At 39.6% G+C, this 24,700-nt stretch overlaps 1 long non-coding RNA gene across 5 annotated transcripts in view; it reads right to left on the bottom strand.

The window, feature by feature from the left end:
* The window catches only part of LOC109458618 (uncharacterized), a 30,171-nt gene extending 6,206 nt beyond the window's left edge, over positions 1-23,965 (bottom strand). Inside the window, exons 1-5 of one of the 5 annotated variants that reach the window (XR_012495690.1) lie at positions 21,726-23,965; positions 16,899-19,967; positions 15,123-15,299; positions 14,638-14,889; positions 2,041-3,324 (exon numbers count right to left, since the gene is read on the bottom strand). This is a non-coding gene — a long non-coding RNA (uncharacterized LOC109458618). Of the gene's footprint in view, positions 1-2,039; positions 3,325-14,637; positions 14,890-15,122; positions 15,303-16,898 lie in introns of those variants that run through there. The other 4 variants (XR_012495689.1, XR_012495688.1, XR_002139263.2 and 1 more) reach the window with 4 other exon arrangements.
* Between the last annotated feature and the right edge of the window lie 735 nt (positions 23,966-24,700).

Here is a 24,700-nt window from a genome sequence, read left to right as displayed (position 1 = left end):
CAAAATGAAAAATCCAAAGAACTCATCAGAATCAAAGAATAAAATTCATTGGAGATTGGATAATTTTCTTTCTTATGAAAGAAAATTTTATAGTCCTAATTTTCATTAAATACGTATGTCAGAAGTAGAGTGTAGTGAAAAGATAAAACTACAAGGTTAAGAAAGTTTAAAAAATTTTTTCAATTATAATTGACATACAATATTATATTTGTTTCAGGTGTTCTAGGAAGTGATAATTCCAATAAATCTACTACTCATATGACAATCACACACAGTTATTACAACATTATTGACTATATTCCCTATGCTGGACTTTACATCCCCATTTTTATAACTGGCAGGTTGGACTTCTTAATCTCTCCACCTTTTTCACCCATTCCCCCAAACCCCTTCCTACCTGGCAACCATCAATTTGTTCTCTATTTATGAGTTTGTTTCTGTATTGTTTGTTCATTTATTTTGGTTTTTAAATCCCACATATAAGTGAAATCATATGGGATTTGTCTTTCTCAGTCTGAATTATTTCACAGCATACTACCCTCTAGGTTCATCCATGTTGTTGCTAATAGATGGTGACATTCCATTGCACGGGGGGCGGGGGGGGGGTGCCAAAAATGTATACACATGACTTGTTTTCACATCTTTTGTTATCAGTATATAGTGAGTATTACAGTTTTAATACAGGTGTTTTTTTTTAATTGTGTATACATTTTTTTGGCACCCTCTGTATATATGTACCACCTCTTCTTTATCCAGTTGTCCATCGATGGACACTTAGGTTGCTTCCATATCTTGGCTATTATAAATAATGCTGCAATAAACATAGGGGTACATATATCTTTTCAAATTAGTGTTTTGTATTTCTTCGTAAAAATACCCAGAGATGGAATTGTTGGGTCATAAGGTAGTTCTATTTTCAATTGTTTGAAGAAACTTCATACTGTTTTCCATAGTGGCTGCACCAATTTGCAATCCCACTAACAGTGCTCAAGGGTTCCCTTTTCTCCACATCCTCACCAACATTGTTTGTTAATTTATTGATGATTGATGATGGCCATTCTGAGAGGTGTGAGGTGATATCTCATTGTGGTTTTAATTTGCATTTCTCTTGTTTTTAGTGATGTTGAGTATCTTTTCATATATCTATTGGCCATGTGTATGCCCTCTTTTGAGAAATTCCATCTATTCAGGCCTTTGCCCATTTTTTAAAATGGGATTGTTTGTCTTTTTGGTTTTAAGTTGTATGAGTTCCTTATATATTTTGGATATCAACCCTTATTGGGTGTATCAATGGCAAATATCTTCTCCCATTCAGTAAGCTGTCTTTTTGTTTAGTTGATAGTTTCCTTCACTGTGCAAATATTTTTAGTTCAATGTAGTCCCATTTGTTTATTTTTTTCTTTTGTTTCCCTTGCCTGAAGAGACATACCAAATAGAAATAAATAAATAAATAAATAAATAAATAAATAAATAAATAAATAAATAAATAAAAGATGTCAAAGGAGTTTTATGGTTTGGAGTCTTACACTTAAGTCTTTATTCCATTTTTAGTTTATTCTTGTATATGGTGGAAAAAGGTGGTCCATTTTCATTTTTGTGCATGTTATCTGTCCAGTTTTCCTAGCACCACTTCCTAAATAGACTGTCTTTACCCCATTGTATAGTCTTGTCTCCTTTGTCATAGATTAAATGACCATATAGGTGTGGTTTTATTTCTGGGCTCTCTATTCTGTTCAATTGATCTGTGTGTCTGTTTTTATGCCAGTGTCATGCTGTTTTGATTTCTATAGTTTTATAGTATAATTTGATATCAGGTAGCATGATATCTCCAAATTTGTTCTTCTTTCTCAAGATTGCTGTGGCTATTCAGGGTCTTTTTTGTTTCCATATAAGTTTTGGCATTATTCTAGTTCTGTGAAAAATGCCATTGGTATTTTAATAGGATTACACTGAATCTGTACATTGTTTTGGGTAGTATGGACATTTAAACGAAGTTAATTCATCGTATCCATGAGAACGGTATATCCTTCCATTTATCTGTGTCCTCTTCTTTCTTCAGTGTCTTACAGTCTTCCAAGTACTGAAAGGGCTTTTATACAATGGACGGTAATAAGCTTGTTGTCTCTCTTTCCTATAATTTCAAAATATAGTGTTTTCCTGTGGTTGTATTTTTGTTCGGGTGGTTCTTTATGGGGAGGTGGGGGAGAGAGCAGAGGTAGTGAGTTACTAAAGAGAAAACAGAAACAACTTCTCTGGAAGTCACAATCTCCAGTGTTCCTCACTTGTCTGAGATAACGAAGGATTACTGATCAGCAAGAGGAAGAACCACATGCCGTATACATGAATGAATGAAAGACATTTTAATATTCCTTCCAAACACATACTTTGACATGTATCTTAGCAGATCATGTAGTTTTCCCATGAGCTTCAGCAGTTGTTTCATCCCATACACATTATACCATAATATTTACTAAACAGAAATAATTCTACAGCATATATTATATTTTTAGAGTCTACATTTTATCTAGTAATGTCAATCTATGGAGTGAAAATTCAGCACTGATAGCACAAGTTTAAAGGAAGATTTATAGCTACTTTGTGTCCTCTATGTGCTAAAAGCTAAAAGCAAACTTCTAACATGGCTTTACCTTCTGGAGTATTTTTACAGGTGTGGTGGGGTTTTGAAACTATTTTATCTGTATAACCCCCAGAGCCAGGGCTCTTTCATTAAGCATATTTAAGACTTGGGTTTAAGCTGCCGGGCTTTTAGAGTAACACAGAAAACAAAGCTCTGATGCATGAGGCCATCAACAAAAACAACATGCATTCTTTAATGTTTCAGTTCAATAAATATTTGCCTTAAGAAAAAGGTCTTTGCTTTTTGAGACTTTTTCACTCAAAAGCTCTCATTTTAAATCATGGTTTTTTTTCCAAATATCTTTATTGTTGATAGTAGAGATGAACAATTGCCAAGGTGCCTACAAGATGATGAGGTTGTAGTGAACTGAAAGGCAGGAGGCTTGGGCAAGTCCTTAAACCGCGTTGGCAGAGGTACCAAGAGTACAATGTAAACTAGAGAGACAACAAGAGTGGAGGGAGTAAACGTCATCAGAATTTAGACAGTTACCTTCTGGCTCCCGAAGGTTCATGCCTCCTCTAAAGGGCATTCGGAATTTGAATTTTTAAAACATGCAGTAAAAAAAGATGTCCATGAGGTGGATTAAACCCACGGATTCAGAGCCCGAGGTGTTTCTGTCCCTTCCTAGGAACATTCCTGATCAGTGAAGAAGCTGTCTCCAGGCATCTTCTTACCGGAAAGACAGCCTAGAAGTAAGAACAACTTCTATCAGGTTCCTCGGTGCTGGTGTAGACACACCTGACACTATGTTAGTAAGGTTCCGCTTTACCCACACTTCCATTCGGGCCAAGCCCCTTCATTCAACACTGCATGTTTTTCATAAAACACTCCAATTAGCAATTTGAAAGAAAAAATGCTTCGTATTTATTTTAAAGTAAAACATAGCATATATTAGAACCTAAAATTAGGATATGCCATCACATCAAATGAAAGTAAAGGGATAAGCGAAGATATACCAGAAGATATATTTTAATCCAATCATATATAAAATTCAGAAATGATGTTAACTCAGCAATAACTAAAAAATACATTTATTCATCTAGGCATTCATCTGATTACTCATTTATTCAGTCATTATATACTGAAGTCCTGTTATGTGCAAGGCACTGAGGGTAAACAGATAAAAGAAACAGATACTCTTATAAGGAGACACTGCCCGGAATCTGGTAGAAACAAGACATGGATCATGAGATAGTGTATTAGAGGATGATATTCTGGGAGCCAAGAGAAGGCAGATCTACCTCAGATATGGGAGGGGGTGGGAACTCTAAAAAGCGTCTTGAATTTTAAAGGATAAGCAGAAGTTAGTTGGGTAAAAAGGAGAACAGCATTTTAAACTTAACAAAAACACATACCCAGTACGTGAAAGTTTTCCAAGTCTATTATATCCATGTAAGACTCTGATCTGAGCACAGCCAATCAAATCATCTCTCTGAAGCTCATGGGAAGTTGCCATGGATTTTTCTAACATAGGCCCCAGTGATTTCTCTGATAGTACAGAGGACATACACATGCAGTGCAAACACTATGGCATCCCAAAGAAATGCAGCTAGGAGAAGACAGCAATTAAAATCCAATTTCTCAAGGTGGGTCGGTCCAAGATGGGAGCGTAGGCGGAGGCTGGGTTCACCCCCTCCCATGAACATACCCCATGTACACCTATATTTAGAGCAATTCCTCCTGAGACAGCTGTGAGCTGTGAGTTTCACAGTTTTGACACAACAAGCAAGAGAGTGAGACCACAAAGAGAAAGGTGGGGGAACTGTGAGAGCTCTCTGGGAGCTGAGGGAACAACCCAGGTTCAGAGGAAGCGGTGAGTGCCGCTGTTTATGATTCCCCTGCAAATGGATAGTAGGTGGGAGCTTCACCCAGGTTCTCTGGCCGACCTGTAGGGTGCTGTAGTGCATTCCAGCCACTCCACTCCACTAGCAGGAACAGGTGGGCGTTATAGTATGCATACAAGGAACCCCTCACCTGGAGATGGATCTAGCAGGTATGTTAGGGTGCTGCTTCACACACCCACTGAGCTACGTGAGTATGCAGGGCTTCCCTTTCCTGGACAGACTGCGAAGCTTGCAAAACACTGCGGTACCTGCTTGCAGGGCTACCCTGTCCAGAGAAAGTATGTACATAAAGGGGCTGCCCCACCTGACGAAAGTGCAGAACTAGCAAAACTGCGGTACCCACACGCAGGACTAACCCCTGCAGAGTGAGTAGGGTGTTGCTGTGTGCTCAGGCAAGGCTGCCCATTTCTGAGAAAGGGCATTGAGACTCAGACACCAAGGATGCCCCCCGCCCCCCAAAACCACACTCTGAAGGCAGACAATTAAAGCAGGGCTGCCTGTGTGGAGTGAGTGGGGCATGGCTGAGCTCGCGAGATGCTGCACTGCCCCAGAGTGGGGGTGCAGAATAGTGAAGTATATCTTTACTAGCAGACAAGACTGCCCACACCCAGAAAGCAGGTAGAGTTCATTGAAATGCTAGCACACAAAGCAGCCTTGCTCACACCCTACTCTAACAACAGACAGTTAAAGCAACTAGGCATGCCAGGAGCAGCTCCATCTATGTCTATGCCAGGTAGCCACATTTGGATTAGAAGGGCAAGGAAGCATGCATACACCAGGCTACCCGACTTGGAACCCACTCCTTTAGGCCAGGCAACATACCACATGTGCCAGCTACTACTACAACAAGCCCATCAAAGCTATTCTACAGTCTACACAGAGACCACTTTTTCAAGACTGGTAGAGATGGCTATTCAGTCCAATTCATAGGGACCAACACAGAAAGCCAAACAAAATGGGGAGACAGAAAAATATGTCCCAAATGAAGGAATAAAACTCCAGAGGAAAACCCTAATGAAATGGAGCTAATTTGCCTAATAAACAATTCAAAGAAACAGTCGTAAGGATGTTAAACAAACTTGAAAGCAGAACAGTTCAACAGAAAGAGAGAAAAATGTAATAAAGAGCCAATCAGAGGTGAAGAAAAGAGTAACTAAAGTGAAGATCAGAAGGAATCGACAGCCGATTAGTTAATACAGAAGAATGGATTATAGACCTGGAAGACAGACTAGTGGAAAACACCCAATCAGAACAGCAAAATGAAAAAAGAAGTTGTTTTAAATGAGGATAGTATAAGAGATTTCTGGGATAATATCAAGTGCTTTAACCTTTGCATTATAGGGATTCCAGAAGGTGAAGAAAGGATGAGAAAGACTATTTGAAGAAATAATGGCTGAAAATTTTCCTAATTTGGGGAAAGAAACAAACATCCAGGTCCAGAAAGCACAATGAGTTCCAAACAGGATGAATTCAAAGACACCCACACCAAGGCATATTATAATTAAAAATGGCAAAAGTTAAGGACAAAAAGACAATCTTAAAGGCAGAAAGAATGAAACAAGTCACAGAGATGGGAAATCCTATAAGGCTATCTGCTGATTTCTCAGAAGCAACTTTACATGCCAGAAGGGAGTGAAGAAAATATTTAAACTGCTGAAAAAAGGGAATCTATAACCTAGAATTCTATATCGGGTAAGGTTATCATTCAGAATTGAAGGCAAGGTAAAGAGCTTCCCAGACAAACAAAAAAACTAAAGGAGTTCACAACTACTAAACTGGTCTTACAAGAAATGTTAAAGGGTGTTCTTTTATGCAGAAAAGGCTATAACCAAATATAAGAAACTGCCAAGGAAGAAAAAAAAATGTCACTGGTAAAGGCAAATACACAATAATCACAGTGAATCAACCACTTATAAAACTAATGTGAAGGTGAAGAGACAACAGTAGCAAAATTATCTATCACTATAATAAATAATAGGAGAAAAATACAATAGATACAAAACATGATGTCAAAAACAAATAGTTGAAGGCAGAGTAAAAATGTACTGCTTTTCAATGCGATTGAACTTAAATGACTATGAGCTTAAAATAGAATGCTACAGATATAGATATATATATATGGATCTCATGGTAACCATAAACCAAAACCATACAAAAATATACAAAAAATGAATTCAATCAAAATCCTACAGAAAACCAACAAATCCAGAGGGAGGAGGTCAAGAGCAGAAGAAAGGAATAGAAAATAATGAAAACAACCAAAAATCAACTAACAAAATGGCAAAGGCACATACCTATCCATAATTACTATAAATGTAAATCAACTAAATGCTCTAATTAAAAGACATAGGGTGGCAGAATGGATTAAAGAAAGACAAGACCCATCTATATGCTGTTACAAGAGACTCACTTCAGATCGAAAGACTCTCTCAGATCGAAAGTGAATGGAAAAAGATATTCCATGCAAATAGAAATGAAAAGAAAGCTGGGGTAGCCATACTCATAACAGACAAAATAGACTTTAAAACAAATAAGTTAAAAAGAGACAAAGAAGGACATTACATAATTTTAATAGGGTCGATCCAAGAAGAGTATATAACAATTGTAAACTATGCACCCAACATAGGAGCATCCAATATATAAAGCAAATTTTAATGGACAAAAAGGCAGAAATAACAGTAATATGATAATAGTTGAGGACTTTAATACTCCACTTACCTCAATGGATAGACCATCCAGATGGAAAATTAAAAAGGAAATAATGGTCTTAAATGCTACATTAAACCAGTTTGACTTAATAGATATTTATAGACCATTTAATCCAAAAACTATAGATTACATGTTTTTCTAAACTACACATGGAACATTTTCCAGGATAGATAACATACTAGGCCACATAGCAAGCCTCAAGAAATTCAAGAAGATTGGAATTATATCTAGCATATTTTTCTGACCACAATGGCATAAAACTAGAAACCAACTACAAGAAGAAAACTGGAAAAAAAAAACAGAAATATGGAGAGTAAACAACAAGCTGCCAAATATCAATGGATCAAACAGGAAATCAAAAACTACCTTGATAAAAACTAAAATAAAACAAAACCATACAGAATTTATGGGATGCAGCAAAAGCAGTTAGAGATTATAGCTATAAAGGCCTACCTCAAGCAGCAGGGAAAATCCCAAATAAACAATCTAAATTTACACCTAAAGAAACCAGAAAAAGAGGAAGAAATAAAACCCAAAAATATTTAGAAGGAAGGAAATAATAAAGATCAGAGTGGAAATAAATGAAACAGAAAACAGAAAAACAATGGAAAAGATCAATGAACCTAAGAGCTGGTTCTTTGACAGGATAAATAAAATTGACAAGCCTCTAGCAAAACTAAGAAAAAAGAGAAAGAGCAGAAATGAAAGAGGAGAGAATACAAATAAAACCATAGAAATGCAAAGGATAATTAAAGAACACTATGAATAATTATATGCCAACAAATTGGACAATCTGGAAGAAATGGATAAATTTCTAGAAACATACAACCTTCCAAGATGATATGTATACACGCACACAGAATGGAATATTACACAGCAACAAAAAAAGAATGAAACCTTGCCATTTGCGACAACATGGATGGACCTGGAGGGTATTATGTTAAGTGAAATAATTCAGAGAAAGGCAAATACCATATTGTTTCACTTATATGCGGAATCTTAAAAAACAAAACAAAAGAACAAACAAACCAAAAACAGATTCATAGCAAGAGGCCAGAGGCGAGGGGGGTGGGGGATGGGTGTAAAGGTGAGGGGAGAATAGTCACTAATACTGTGATAAGTTTGCACAGTGACAGATGATGACTAGAATTAGTGGGGTCATCACATTGCAAGGCATAAAACTGTCGAACTATATTGTATACCTGAAACTAATACAACTAATAAAATATTGTATACCAAAAACAAACAAACAAACAAACATCCACCACACAAATACCTTGACAAAGAAACACTCATGTTGCTTTCAACCGGTGAGCTACATTAAAAAATAAGGGAACCTATCTTGCAGGAATAGTTACAAATCCACTTAACAAGGAAGCTTCATTCTCCGGACTCTGCATATTCCAAGTGTGCCAGAGCATTCGTATCTTTGTCTTTCCTTCTTGCTAAAGTCACTTTTGTTTCAGCTCATGGTACTTTTATCAGTACTAATTGGAACGTACTTCCTGGCAGAGTTTAGCGTTTCTAGATTTTTTTTGTAGGTACTGATTTAATGGTGCTGACGTTAAGGTTTCTATCCACTGGCGTACATAAAAGACAACTAAAATGGGCTGCAAAAGGAGAAGAGTGTGGAAAATCAAAAGGAGTGGGAGGGCAGAAAGAGGACTGTCAAGGCATTCAGCCCGCTGCAGACATGATAGCGGTGCTGGCTCTAGTTATTAGCACTGCACGATGAAAGTCTACCGAGAGCGTCCTCCTGACGGGAAGAGCTCAGGAAGGAGAAGGCTTCAGTCTACCTTCTTTGATCGCACAGACATTGAATCAAATCTTCCCGTCTCAGCAGAAATAGAGAAACGAGCCAGTCCCCAAATCAGCTCTTTGAGCCTTTCCCACGGGCTTTGATCAGTCTGTCCACCCTTGTGGAACCTGAGCATTTCTATAGAAAGTAGCACTGCATCTTGAGAAGAGAGCAAAGGCATGAGGTGATGACCAACCAAGAGTCTCGTCTTTCTAAGCTCACCTTGAACCAGTTACTGCCCAAATTACGTAAGAAGCGGGCAAGTAACTGAGGGGAGCAAGTGTGGGCCCCACTAGGCAGTGGGGAAGACTAGGAGAAACCAGAGATTTCAGGCCCGCATGAAGGGGCAGCCACCATTCAACTTTAGCCCAGTGTTCGGTCCTAACAGTATGTAGGTCAAGTAGGGCCAAAACTCCTGATATTTCTAGAAGTGGAAATATAAGTTTTAATGTGAAATGCCCCAGTTTTGAAATGCTGGTGACAAATGGAAAACACATCCAGGTCCCAGAAAACAGACCTGGTGCCAGATGCAGCTGAGACACCAATGGTTTGTATCATCCGATCAAAGTTGTAGGCAAGAGTTTGGAGATCATCTCAGCAGCAGAAAGGATGACAAAGTAGAGACCCTGCTGGAGATGAGGTCCCTGAACGATGCTACTCTAATCCCGAAGGGCCCCGGAGGAGTATACCAGCTTGCCTTTCATGTTTTCTATTCTGAAAACAAACTTAGTATTAGGTTCAAGCTTTCCAAGGAAGAGAAATAAAAAGAGACCGAGTTTCGATATCTTGGTTTTCTTTTACAGGTTTTATGGGGCATGTGGCACTATCAAATCATTTGCATTAGATTGCTACACTCACTCTTATTTATTGAAATAAATGTGCTGGTTCAGTTTTCTCTGATTCTCGAGATGACTTACTTTCACAGATATTAGGACTGAATGATCTGAGTCTCCCAGTTAGTTTTACAGACAAAATGAGGGGTTTTTAACCTGGCTTTCCTCAGCATTTCAGGGACTGTAAGAACAATTTCAATACACAAGGACATCCCAGCTGTACTTCATGGTGGTCAAAAGAGTTCAGGGCTAGAAATCCTATTAGAAACCTGATAAGGGCTTGACAGCCACTGGCCCTGTTTCTGTGAAGTGGGCAGTGAATTCTTGAGGGATCAAAAGCGCCCTGCCCGGCATAGGCAGGGGTGGTAGCCTTTGATTCTTAGAATATCCGGCAAAGCAAGCACAGGCCTGAGCAGCCTGAAGTAGTAGATTTAAGTGGATTCGTATGTTCATTCAGTAAATATTTAATGCTTACGGGAAGCCAGGTATTATTCTCAGTGCTGAGGATAAGCAGCAAATTAAAGCTTCTGCCACCATTAAAAAACATTCTACATAAATCCACAAACAAATGTATAGTATGATGTCAGTGCCGAGTGAGAGAAAGAAGAGAAAAAATGAGTCATGATAGAATAAAAGACTACTGCAGAAAGTTTTCTCTAAGGTAAGTAAGTAATAGAGAGCATTTCCAGGATACAGGAAGGAGCGAGAAACTCTGTCACAGTCCTGCATTTTGATTATTTCTCAAATAGATTTCCTAGGGGCAGTTTTTCAAGAGACTAACACATCTTCTCTTTTTAATGGTGAGTGGGAAAAATCTATTAATACATATTTGGCCAAATGTAGCGAAAAAGCACAGTTTAAAACCCAGCCAAACTCATTAAAACTCATACTCTTAAGCAGACTTATGAGTCCGTATGCCCTGGTTTCCTCACGTGTAAAATGGGGACAGTGTCAGCCACCCACCTCAAAGCATTCAATGTGGATGACACATGACAATGATGCCCTGTGTAGAGCTCAGAGCAGAGTCAGCACTGCATTAGCCATGATCTTATCATCACTGGCCCTAGCACAGGTCCTTACAACCAAACAGTTCCTCAGTTGACATCAGTTCCTTTATCCCTTTTCACTCCCTTGGAGTGATGGCACAGGACGGAGCGAACGTGCGCATCTGTTCCAAAGCAGTTCTTCTGCACGAGTGTGTTATACTGGCTATATGCTGGGGCAAAGGGGAGCTAGAGTTCTTTTTGGAACCAAAGTAAACAGAGTCCCGATTTAGCTTTTTTCTCTTCTTCCTTTCCTCACATATAGTTAAAATTGTACACTAATGAGGAATTAGGAAGCAACTTCAGAAGGCATTTGTTGGACTGTATTATTTCTTAGAGAATGTTTCATGGTCAAATGACAACTTCCTATTTCCATTAAAAAAAACACACAAACAAACAAGAAAAAATGAACAGTTGTATTAAGCAGAGTCCTTTGAAATGGTATTGCTAGAATAGGACTTGACTTGGATTTATATATGTTGACGTTTGCCGAAAAGTTGAATGATAAAATTTTCCAATGCATTCGTGAAATGAATAAAATGCTCGAAACATATTTGATGAATAAATTCTAACACTAGTTGAATACTGACTGCCAGATTTTTCAAAGGTTGTTGAAAATGGGTCCTTTTAGCAATGCAGGTGAGAGAAAAGTGGAGAAATTGATTTCAAATTAAATTTGCAAACCTAATCCTACAGTGGCTTACCGACATTTGGCCAAATATGAATTTAATAGATTTTTCCCACTCACCATTAAAAAGAGTCTGTTCATCTCTTGAAAAACTGACCCTAGGAAATCTATCTGAGAAATGATAAAAAATAAACAAGCAACCATTAATTTATGAACAATTCATTTGTAGATGTGTTACATAGCATTATAGCCAGCATATTAGTAAATTTATTCTAAATCTTTCAAATTAAATGTATCAAATCAGAAGCTGCATAAATCATAATATATTACAAACATTAATGATCATTCTAGACCTAACATGTCTGTGGAGAAACCATGCCACGGAATTTCCATGGATTGTCACCTACAGAAGGAAAACAAGAGTGTATATCTGACTGGAAACAATGTGTTGCCATCATCAGTTTTTCACTATCCCATACAGAAATTACAGGTCAAATAACTATGCCTAGCAATAAATACATTTTGAAAACCCTTTGCTGAGTTGTATTCAAACTTTTTGCAATATCCATTATAATTTTATGTAAATCTAATCCTTTTTGACCACATTTAACGATGCAGACTCCTGACCCTGACAGCTGATTCTTTTTTATTTACAGCACGTGTCTGATTTCCATATATACATGGATATATGCATACATTATGCATATTATTTATGGCGTATTTCCCCTCCAAAGACTGAAACACACAAGGGTAGGGATCTTTAATTTGTTCAGTGATCGGTCCAAGCACTTAGAACAGTGCCTGGCATATAGTAAGCTTTCAATAAACTGTGTTGTCTGGATGAATTTAAATGTATTATGACAGCTCAATATTTAAAGCAACACAATATTGGATTTTTTTGTATATAAATTCTTATTCCCTTTAAAAAAACATACATTCATTTCCTAATTATGAGCTCATACTTTTCCCTGCCAGGTGCTCTTAAAGCAAGGATTAACTGAAGTTTATTTATCAAGAGGAAAAAAAATAAAAGGTCCTTAAACTAACAGGTGAGTACAGGAAAAAAAGGGTCATAACAATGAAACTCAATCCTCAGAACCAGTGATTCTATATTTAGCAACTCTAGGCCAACAACTTAAAAATGCCAGTGTACCAAACTACTTGCAGCCATTCAAACATAGCCTGGCCCAGAAATCAAAAGTATGCCATTGGGACATTAATGTAACCAGCAGGCTTCCTGGAGACCACCCTGCATGTCAGAGTAGTCCTTTGGCCAGTCACAATTTCGTCTATATTTATAGTCACCTTATTTTTCTCTTTAAAGGCAAAATGCGAAACGTTTAAGTTGAATACTCTAAAGTACAAATATAATTCCAAGTATAAAGTTCTCCTTCAAATGGCTAGCCAAACTTCTTTCCTCTCTCATTTTCAATCATCAAAGCATCTATTTTTTTTTCAGTTTTTGTATAAAGAAACGTGTATTAAAGTCTCACATATTAAAAAACGACCCTCTAATCTGAGTTCTATCATTTACCAGTCATATGTCCTCAGGCATGTCATTTATATTCTTAGAGCCTTAGTCTCCTCATTTGTTAAACCGGGTCAGTGCCCATGCAGAACTGCCAAGGTTTAGAGCATGGTTTCGGCATGTAGTACTGTAGCACTGTTCTGAATAGACGTAAAAAAGCATACTCCAGGGTGACGACTCATGCAGCAGCACCGAAATGGAAAGCCCTTAATTGAGTTTGTCCGTGTACCAAACACTGCCTTAAGTTCTTCGTAAGCATCATCTCATTTGGTCCTGACCATTATCCACTGATACTAATATCTCTTTTTTTTTTTTCAGATGAAGAACGTCAGATTTAAAAGGATTAAATAAGCTACTGAAGAAACAACTAGTAAAGGGCAGAGCTGAGGTTCCAGGGCCCAACTTCTCCATCTCAATGGCACTAGTCCAGCATCCTAGTCAGAGCATCTCTGGGCTACTGCTTCTCAGTCGGGCCTATCAAGTCCTAGCCTCCGACCAGCCATCCTATCTTTTGCTCTTATACCACTCCTCCCACCGACTCTGTAATTACTAACCTTCCATTCTGTACCGTGAGGATCCTGGGAGGAAAACAGGAACCACACCAAATGTCTTACCAGAGAGAATCTGATATAAGGAATCAGTGAAATAGGGGTTGCAGAACTGAAACAGTAAACAGGGAACACTGAGATAATGCGGAAATACGAACCAAAGGCAGCAACCACCACCCCAAGAGAAGACCCGGGCAGAGATGGGGTAATTAGGGCCTCTTGTGGAGCTCGGCACAGACTTCTGAGAAGCGGGTGACGCTCAGCTGGTAATGGGTGTGCCAAAACAAATGGGGTTGGAACGAACGATCCCTGCCAGAGTGAAAGCGGAACGGCAAATACACAGGAAAGAGCAAGCCCTCTGCCTTCTTCCAGCCTTTCTCTAGTGCCCCTACGGCAGAACCTAACTGGGAGCCAGCCTCAAGGACTCCCAGGCCAAATGCCAAGTCGCGTACAGGCGGGTGGGTCTGTAGCCGGACACAGAACTTAAGTACAAGGAAGCACACATCCCATCGGGGTGCCGTGGTACAGGGAACAGACAGAGCAAGCTGCAGGAGCTCACTGCGGAGGATCCCGTACCCTCACCTGACTGACGTGTGACCCATAATAACGCCAACTGAAACGATTCTTCCATTTGATCTGGCCGCCACTGAAGAGCTTCATGAATGGGAGAAAATCAGTCTACGCTGAAGCCCAAAATGTGTCAATACTGTACCAAGAATTTTCTCACATGCATCCTAACACTTAATCTTTTCAGAACAGTCAGTTCTGATATAACTTGACCTAGGGATTCTTAAAAATAACTGTGTTAGGCAAACCATACTATAAAAACCACAGGGCTCATAGGAAAATTGGGGCAAAGGGAACAACACTCATAAGCTTTTGTCAGTGACATAGAGGAACCTAATAAAAACTGTAGCATATTTTTATACATATTAAACGATTAAGAAGTAAAAAACATACAACAAATGATATATCTATATGTATATAGATATATCTATATCTATACATATACATATAGATATATCTATATATATCTATAGATATATATAGATATATCTAGAATTGTACCTTTAAAAAGGCCCAATGTAGACTTGTGGAGGTGGGTGGGCATTGGACGGGTTGCAGCTTTTGAGTTATAAAGTGGTGGAAGAAGGGTTATTTGAACTTGGAGGAACAGTTGTGATACCAGATGTGGGCAGGTGTGGCTCACGACCCATACAGAGAACTGAGGCAGCTGGTAAATTTCTGCGTGTGGATCTGAGTTTCATATACGTGCATTCCTAGGCAGCTGGGTACAGTTTTCTGTGTTCACCCAATTTCCTGCAGACAAAAATCTCACATAAGTAAACACAAATCCCATGTTATGATCAAGTTGTGCCCTAATATATTGATCATATTAGAACAAATTAATGGTTTCAAAATAATTACACAACTCATCACATCCTGTAGGCAAGGCGGTATTATCTCCTCTTTTACAGATTAGAAAACTGACTCATATTAAGTATCTTGAGCAAACTTCTTGAAAAAGAAGAAAGAAAAGGAAGGCACACTACCTTCCTTGGGCCAGTACTGTATTTTCTCATCTAAGGTTCATCACTCAACAGTATGAGGTCAAAGCAGTAGAACCTGATGGCAGCCGGTGACCTTTTCCAGGCGGGTATATACGTGCCTCGGGACGGAATGGATGGCTGGTGATCTCAATCTTCTTTAGGTCAAGGTTTAAAGCAGAGCTGCTGAGAAAAGGAACTCATGTCTCTCCCACTTTCTCATAAATGTACTTCTAGACCTGACTCTCAGTGATCCTCAAAAGATGTGTGATCATAGTTGAAACCAATGGAAATAGACGTCCCAACTGCCCAAGTCCAGAAATAAAACGTGACATAAATTTCTAAGTTTGTTCTTCATACCCTGTCATAGTGATCTTTCTAAAATGCAGAAATCAATAGTCATTCTCAAGTTCCAGTCAGCAGAACTACGTATTTGCTTTTCCACACACACCAGGTCACTTCAGAGCTACCTGTCCACACTAAGCCCTCAGCTGAATGGCCGTCCTCTATGCCTGACTTCTGAACACTGACACCACTGCTCACAAGCTCCTCGGATAGGATCCCTGACCCATTATCTTCAGGCAGATGGAATCACTCCTTTTGCTGGGCCCCCACTGCGCCCTATGCTAACTCTTCTCATAGCTCTTTGCCTTGGATATTTGTTTGATGTTTGATTTTTTTTTTTTAACCACAAACTACCTGAGGGTATTGGTCCTGTCAGAAAAATCTCTGCATTCCTAGAACCTAGCTCACTGCCTGGCAACTAAATGTGCCATAAATGTTTAGGAATGAACGAATACAAGGCTATAATGTTATCATGACAGGAAAAGAGAAAAGCAGATCAACCTGCACCTTTTTCTTTCCTCCATCTGAAATTGGAAAAGGACTGTCAGATCCTCTAAATAAGTTTCTTTGTAGAGTAAAACCTACTGAACCAGAAAGGCAGGTATTACGGGCTGAATGTGTACCCCCCAAATTCCTATATTGAAGCCCTAACTCCTACTATGATGGTATTTGGAGGCAGGGCTTTGGGGAGATGATTTGGTTTGGATGAGCTCATGAGGGTGGGTCCACATGACAGATCAGTGCCCTTATAAGAGAAGACAGAGCGTTCTGTTTCTCCACGCATATGCACTGAGGAAAGACCATGTGACTCCATATGGAGAAGGGGGCTGTCTGCAAACCAGGGAGTGGGTTTTCTCTAGGAGCTGAGTCTGCTGGCACTTTCATCTTGGATTCTAGCCTTCAGAAGTATAAGAAACATTTCTGTAGTTTAAGCTGCCCAGTCTGTGGTATTATGTTACAGCAATCCAAGCAGATTGAGAAAGCAGGGTGATTACTATATGTACCAAATGATTTTGCCAAGATGAAGGTGGCTTGGGAACACCATCTTACATCATGGTGGAAGATCCTTAACAGCAGGAAACTCACAGATGCTTCATACTGAAGGCGTGGTGAATTAAATACAGATAGTCCCAAAGAAGTGAAAATTACGCCACAGGAAATGCTCACCCAAATTGGATTATTAAGTGAGGTATCTGCATAAGCAGCTATGGGGGAAGAATATAATTTTGATTGCTGTGTCATCAAAAGAAATCTCCTCAACATTTCTTTATAGAATCTGAGGACTGGAAGAAAACACCTTCCTGTAATTCGAGGTTGACAAACTCTGTATTTAAGTAAAAGCAGCCAGTCATCCAGTTCCCCGGCGAGGCCAACTTAAGTCAGAACACCATAAAAAGTTCGCAGACATCAGATCTAGGATGTTATAAGGAGGCTTACCTGGCTTTTTACTGGACCTGCATTCTCAAGTAATCTCTTGTATTCTCCCTGGGCTGCAATGGGGCAGATCATAACCACGGTATAGCCCGGCCTGAGCTTGAAAACACATATTCTAAAAAACGTACCCAAAAAAAATCCTAGTTTTCTCCCTCCATTTCAGTTGGGCATTTCTTATCCTTAAGAGAAGGTCAATCCTGAGAATCAGTTTCTGACAACTCAATATGTAACTAAGATGGACTCAGGAAAGATAAAAGGCAGGTAACATGTGTCCTCATTTAGGGAAGATGGCCATTGAAGCTCCAGGTCTGGTCTGTCCAAGAGTCTAAGGAAAATCTCCACGGTGTGTCGTTCAGTTGCCTCAAACTCTTTATGCCCAAAAGACCCGTCTTTTTCCCCACCAAGTGCAGACCCGCCCCCAAACCCCATTACCTGTCATGGTGTGATCATCAGCCTACTTAGATTCACTAACTGAAATCCCCAAATCAGTCTTTACTCGTCGTATTTATCTCCTCCGTCACCCAAATCTTATCACTTCTTCCTTTAAAATAGTAAGGACAAAAACATCTAAACCTTCTCTTGACCAGGCTATGGAACCATAGCACAGGTTACAGGGTTGGCTGTCTGTGCACCCTTTCTGTGATATAGTCATGCTGCGGGGGAAGTCGCTACCCAGGCAGGTTCTATCTCTCAGCCCCACTCCTTGCATTAAGTGTGACCACGTGACTTAGTTCTAGACCCTGGAGTGTGAGAAGCTATACACACCATGGCCGGGCCAGCCCTGGCCAGGCCCGTGGAAAACTCCCTGACCGTGCTCCTTCCGCTTCACCCTTCTCCGCTGGCTGCGATACAATGTGATGTCTTCAGGATGCTGGCGCCAAAACATGGCCGAACCGCGGGTGCTCAATCACCTTGTGGAGGAAAGGGACGCTCTGTCCAGCAACATCCCATTGAACTGATACATTAAGAAATACATTTTATCATATTAAGAGGCTGACATACTACAGTTTGCACTTTTTTTTACAGCACAAAAAGCAAGAAGACTAGAACTATGTAAGGTTATTGTTAATATCATCTCCATGTGCATGACAGACGGCTGTGGAATTGCCATTGATGATACGACTCAAACCCCTTAAAGTATACTATTGCCTTTTGAAAGTAATTATAATTATACTATACGTCATGTTTAAAAATAGCAACCATTTACTGACCTCTATGTGCTAGGCGGTGTATCAGGTAGGTATTGCTAGTCGGCCTCATTTTATGAATGAGAACACTTAGGCCCAGGGACGGTAAAAGGTACAAGCCTAGGTCACACAGCCAGAAAGCAGCACAGCTATCACTCAAACCCTACGCTGTCATTTTCTAAAGCTCATGTTTCAACTGTTTGCTACCCTGCCTTTAAGGAAAAGCAAACAAACAAGCAAGACAGAAATGCTGTAGAAAGGTTCTTGCTCCAGTTACCATGTGAGACTCTGCATTTTACAGTGTGAATATAAATGTATTTCCTGCCACACAGAATAAGCAATTAGTTAGCACCACTGGCACATTAGTTAGCACCACTGCACCGCTGTTTACATCTGGCTTCAGGGCTCCCCAGCCTCATCTGAGTGGCTGTGTAATGAAAGGATGTTTTTCGCTGCTCCTCTCGGCTTCCCCACACCCCAAAAACAGTGTTCCAATCTCAACCCCATGAGTACCTCACTCACCTCAGGTGGACACCTCCAAAGTTACACCTGTACCATCTCGAACCATCTTTTAATTCAATCACCAGTTTTAGAATCCAGATTTCAGACAGATTCCAAAACAGCAGACTCTCCCTAAAATGTGGGCTAAAGGGGGAAAGAACTAAAGTAATCATTTCATCATGACTTCACTGTCTTCCTCTCCTCCGGAAAACCCCAGACCACCAGTAGCTCGTCTCCTTCCTTCCAACAGTCCTGAGAAAACAGTCCTGAGTAATAAATTAGATCCCCAAATATATCTACCACAATGAGCTGGGTCTTTTTTTAAAAATTAATGAAACTGCCTTGTTTATGACCAGTTGCTTTCCAAATTACAGGCTGATGGGACACTTATCAGTCACTGAGTCTTCCTAGACAGAGCAACTTACATGAGCAACTGTGACTGACAAAGCCTTTCCCAGCAGACAACAGGGGAGCCAATTTGTGAAACAGGATAACCAGGGGTGGCTGAGGTCATCGTCAGGGCACTGACGTCTTAACTCACAAGAGATTCTGGACAGGTATTTTATGTGCCAACCTTGGCACAAAATGTAACTTTCTGAGTTAAAATGAAGACAAAGACAAATTAGACAGTTCCATGAAGAGTACTGATTTTTTTTTCTATTGCTATGGTAACACTACTCCATTTTAGGAGAGGGAAAAGGAAGAGTGGGCCTTAAAAACTAAGCTATAAAATTTGTCACTGATATATCAAAAAGGACCTTAAACAAGATATGTCTTTAATTAGTTCACTGCTAGGAATTTACCTAAGAGAAATAGTCTGAGAAATGTGCAAATATGTACCTATAAGAGACTTATAAATATAAGTCTTCACTAAATAGAAGCGCTTCATTAAATGGTGAAATTGGAAAAATCTACATGTGCAACAATAAATTATGGCGTATTCATACAGAGGAATATCCAAGAGCCATTATGAGTTAGGATGTGGATGTGGATTTATTGACATGGGTGTATATTCACTGCGTAGCTTTAAGTCAGTACGTAAGTGATAGGATAGCATATATCATGTGACTCCATTAAGAAGAAATGCCCAGAAAAAAACATCTAAAGATATTTATATCAAAATAATAACAGCAGCAGTCATTTCTAGTGAGAGGAATTTGGGGACGACTGGAAATGTTTATTGTGTGCTTTCAGTATGTTCTGGATGATTTTTCACTATTTGTGTAATTAAAAACAGGGGGAAATGTTACCGTGGCTGATTGCTTTATGTACTCACAAGTATTTGCTTCCCCTTCTTAGCGGCCTTTCCTGGTGTGTCTTCCTATGAGAAGAATATAATCCTTATCCCTTTTGATATCAGGCTTACCTATGTGATTTGCTTTGGCTGATAAAGATAAAATAAAACATTAAAGGGACATGTGAGACTTCAAGCAGAAATTCTGAAAGCTATCGTGGGCTCCCACCAAGTTCTATTTTCCCATGTTCTAGATAAGCTGCCTTCCGCCTGGATCACAAAATGGAGAAGATGTGGAACAGATTTGAGCTGACTTGCAACAGTCATAATATGAATGAGAAATAAATCTTGGGTTGTCATAACAACTTATGGATTCCGAGTCTGTATTTCTGGCACAGAAGCAGCACAGGGGTGCCTTCAGGTGACCAAAAGGCAGTGAATTCAAACAGGCGATAAGGGGAGACATTTTTCTTAGTCTATTGAGATCTTGCTTTTAGGCATATCCTCTGTTTCACTTAAATGAATTTTTATAAAAATTCAAAACCCAAACAAAAAACAATAGAATAGATAGACAGTGGCAGAAGGGGTGGGGATGCACATGAAGCAGGAGAGGAAAAGATGACAGGCAGCAGATGCTAACTAACGCATTGCTAACAGACTGACCTCTGGATACAACTAGATGAAAACCCAGAGGTGGTGGAAAGTCCCTGCTGAAGCTCTGGGCAAGAGCTAGTACCCTTAGTGATATTCCTTTTGTGGCTCTCTCTGTTCCCACAGGCTAGTAGGGACTTGGAAAGAGTGGGGTGCTCTCAGTAGTAACTATACCTAATCCTATTCTTGCCACGCGCCTTTCTCTGGTTACCAGGAGAGAACATAAATCCATCCTGGGCAGAAACACAAACCCACCAATATCAGAGCACTGAGGCCCCCGGTGGCAGAGACTGCAGCTGACGACCAAACTCATTTCTTCTTATTCCTGGGCACACAGACTATCTTCCCCAGTCCCCCTCGAAGTTAAGTATGGCCATGTGACTGAGTACCAGCCACCAAAATGGAGATGGAAACGATGGACGTCACATGGCATCCTGCCTATTAGAAACCTCCATGTTCTCCCCCTTACACGACAACCTGGAAGTCACACTTGACAACGGCAGAATGTCGGGAAGGGCAGACTCTGGGTCTCTGACCGACTGCTTGGAGGACAGCCACACGCAAACCAGTGCATCGATTCTGGTGACTGAGAAAGTGATGCACTACCAAGAGCTGGACATTTATTTTTCATGTCCTGATAATATATCATATGGCAGCATTCAACAACTGCATATGAAAATGTCCTCAGGGCCTAGATCTCCACCACGGAGTCTGCAGATGCTTTGGAAAACTGTAATATAGTAATGAAAGTCCCTGCCTATTTCCAATAGTGAAAATGCTTAATGGAAATTCTACATTTAGGTTTACAAGCTAATTAAAATATCAAATGTCTCTGCTTCTACCTGGGATATATCACCTCATGCAGCCGTACTGGTGGTCTCACGTCAATCAGGAGCTCTGCACGGCTATTAGCGCAAAATAATTATTACTTTAAAATACAGCTTCTTTAATCAACAAAATCTTTCATCACATGAAATAATAAAAGTGATACCTGGTGTTACCAAGACTTGGAATCACTGCTCTCATATACTAGATACATATAGCTGGTTCCCTGATTTTTTTTTCCTAAGAAAATCAGCATCCCAACAGTGCACTCTAAACGCAGATTACAAGACTGCTAAGCTAGCCATGAATACTATTTTATCCTTTTGAAAGCATCAAGAATAAATGTTGGCTACACCAAGATCGGATGACTTTGGGCACATTAACCTTTCTGAACCGCAACTTCAACTACAACAGGAGGCGTCTTCCATTTACCTGCATGGGGTCTCAAGCTTGGGGGTCATCAGCCATCAGCTGGATGGCTTGTAAAGGCAAACTGCTGAGTCCACTCCCATTGTTTCTGATGCAGGTCTAGGGTGGGACTGGAGAATGTGCATTTTAACAAGTGCCCAGGTGTATTAGGGTTCTCCAGAGAAACAGAACCAATAGGGTATGTGTAGTATGTATGTGTACATACACATACATATACCACCACCAATTTATTTTAAGGACTTGGTCGTGTGACTGGGGGGCCTAGAAAGTCTAAAGTCTGCAGGGAAGGTCAAGAGGCTGGAAATTCCAGTGGGAGTCCATGTGGCAGTCTGGAATCTGAATACTGTCTGGAACTGAACCCCTCCCTCATCTGGGGACCTCAATCTTTTCTCTCAAGGTCTTCCACTGATTGGATGAGGTCCACCAAGGTTAGGGAGGGTAATCTGCTTTACTCAAAGTCTACTGATTTAAGTATCGATCACATCTAAAACATATTCCCATAGCAACACCTAGACTCGTGTTTGACCAAACAAGCGGGCACCCCGGCCTAGCCAAGTTGATACGGAAATTAACCATCACACCAGGTGACACTGACATCTTGGCCCTCCTCTCAGTGCCACTGCCCTGTAAGGACTGTGGTGACAATACCTGAGAAGAAGCAACCTCACGGGATTGCACAGGGTTCTCGATTATAGTTACCTCTTCGTCTTCCTCCTTACAGGCCTTTGGATTGATTTATTTTTTTCAGGCCTTTTTATTTGTAATCAGCCAGGGAAATCAGGTTTTCACTCCCCAACTATTTGAGAGTGTGTTTGTGTAAAGAGAATATGTACATGAATGTGCATCTGTGGTGGCTTCCTAAATTCAAATAAGCAATTCCTGGATTAGCCACTTGTTTGTGTTACCTGAGCCCTTTCTTGGTCCCCACACATAAAAATCAAAAGTGTAAATATGGTCCTGAGATCATCGTTCTCATTTGACAGAAATGAACACTAAAACAGGTACGAGTGGTGTTCCATTCTCCCGAAAGATTTCTCAAGCCTTCATAGATCTAAATTTAGAAATGTGAATTTCAAAATGAATGCTGGTATTCTGACCAGGCACTTAATAATTACATGTTACATAAACACAGTGAGTACTTCTGAATGTTGCAAAGTTGTAAAATGATGATATAAATGAAATGCTAATTATTCTCTTTTAAGAGAGCTGTTTCCTACTAGGCTTAAATTCTTGCTTTTTTGACACATTTTAAAAATCTGCACTTCACAGCAGTTAGGAAATAGCAGAATTTGGTTCTGATTTAATCAGATGAGAACTAATTCAGCTTGAGGCCAAAATGACACTTGGTGGGAGAGGTTGGGAAGCTTTCACACTACATTTTTTTAAAACATACAAATTTATTTCACTCTTCTCTTGAACTTTTACTATGCTTGATACTATTCCTGGATTTTTAATTTCTAATTCCCCAAAGGGTAGAGAAAACCCATCTATGGTATTATAATATAAGACATCTTTAATAAAAAAAAGGTTTTGATAATACTTGAATCAAATGAGCCACTTTTTTGAAACTCTGATTTTTGGCAAGGATGATAATAATATTTATATATATAGATATGTGCACACACATACACACACACACACACACATATGACCAACCAAAGTCCCTCACACCTTATGCAAATTCATTATTACTATATATTTCATAAATTATGCTCCACATAGTTCTCTGAAATAGGCGTCAGGGAAAAAAAGTAAAATCAGCTGGGGAGGGGGGAACTCTAGCTTAAACAGGCTCCTTTATTTCTAAAGTATCTATTTTTAAATATATTAATGTTCATTTTGTTAAAACGCACATATGTGTGCACCCAAAGAATTCACTATTTCCCAAACCTACTTGTTTGTGAACTTGTATTCTTCCCTCAAAGCATCTCTCAGGATTGGGATTCTCTAAAACATGGAAGAAAATGGCTTAAAGATATATTCAGGAAGAACTTACACTAATAATCGATGGCCTTCCATTTAAGGAAACCCGTGCAAATACCAGGCTCTCTCAGTGTCAGTAAGGCCAGTTCTTCAACTGTCGGGAGAAAGAAAAAGAGCCTAACCTGAACAGCACTGCTTCTTCAGTTCTCCAACATTCCAGAAAATCTACTTCCCTATAATAATAATGACGGCATTACAAACCAGTGTGGGCAAATTAGGTATAACAACTGCTAAACGCTCCAAGGAGAGAGCTAACGTAATATGGGGGGGGAGGGGGGGGGAAATATATATATATATATATATCAATAGTTGTTAGTTGTCATTTCCAGGTGGTTAAATTTCAGGAGTGTTTTTCTTCTTCATGCTGTTCTGGATTTGATAAATTTCCTAAAACAAGCTGTACTTTTCTAATCAGAAAATAAATGTAAATATCATTGTTTAAAGGTAGTCTTAATGTTTTGCTTCTCAGGGGAACTTTTATAATGCAAATATTTACAACGGCATCATTTTCATCTTCATACCGATAGAATACAGAAAACCTAGAACAGAAATTAGAACTATAATAGAACTTGAAAAATGACCAAAAAGTGCCAAACTTGCCTTTATTTTCTGTCTAGGTATATGAGCTGCCCTTCATTAATAAAGAAGAATCTTTACTTTCATATGACATACGCAGCATACCATCAGAAAGTTCTATTTCTGCCTAACGAGCACTCAGAATAAAAGGAAAAATTCAGCATTATCGTCAGTAGATCACTTCCAGAACAGTCACTTCTCACGTGCCTTATATGCCTTCGGTAGGCTGACTAATGCCCTCCTCCCCACACCAAGAAAGACATCCATATGCCAATGTCTAGAGCCTGTAACTGTTACCTTATGTGGTAAAAAAGGGTTTTTCAGGTGTGAATAATTTAAGCACCTTGAGGTGGAAGATTATCCTGGGTTATCCGGTTGGGCCCTAAATGCAGTTTGCTACATCCTCATAAGAGGGTGGC

Source organism: Rhinolophus sinicus, linkage group LG04 (genome assembly GCF_036562045.2).
Source record: "Rhinolophus sinicus isolate RSC01 linkage group LG04, ASM3656204v1, whole genome shotgun sequence".
Taxonomy (NCBI): domain Eukaryota; kingdom Metazoa; phylum Chordata; class Mammalia; order Chiroptera; family Rhinolophidae; genus Rhinolophus; species Rhinolophus sinicus.
Note: the sequence above shows the minus strand (reverse complement) of the source record. Positions and strands in the feature narration are given on the sequence as shown.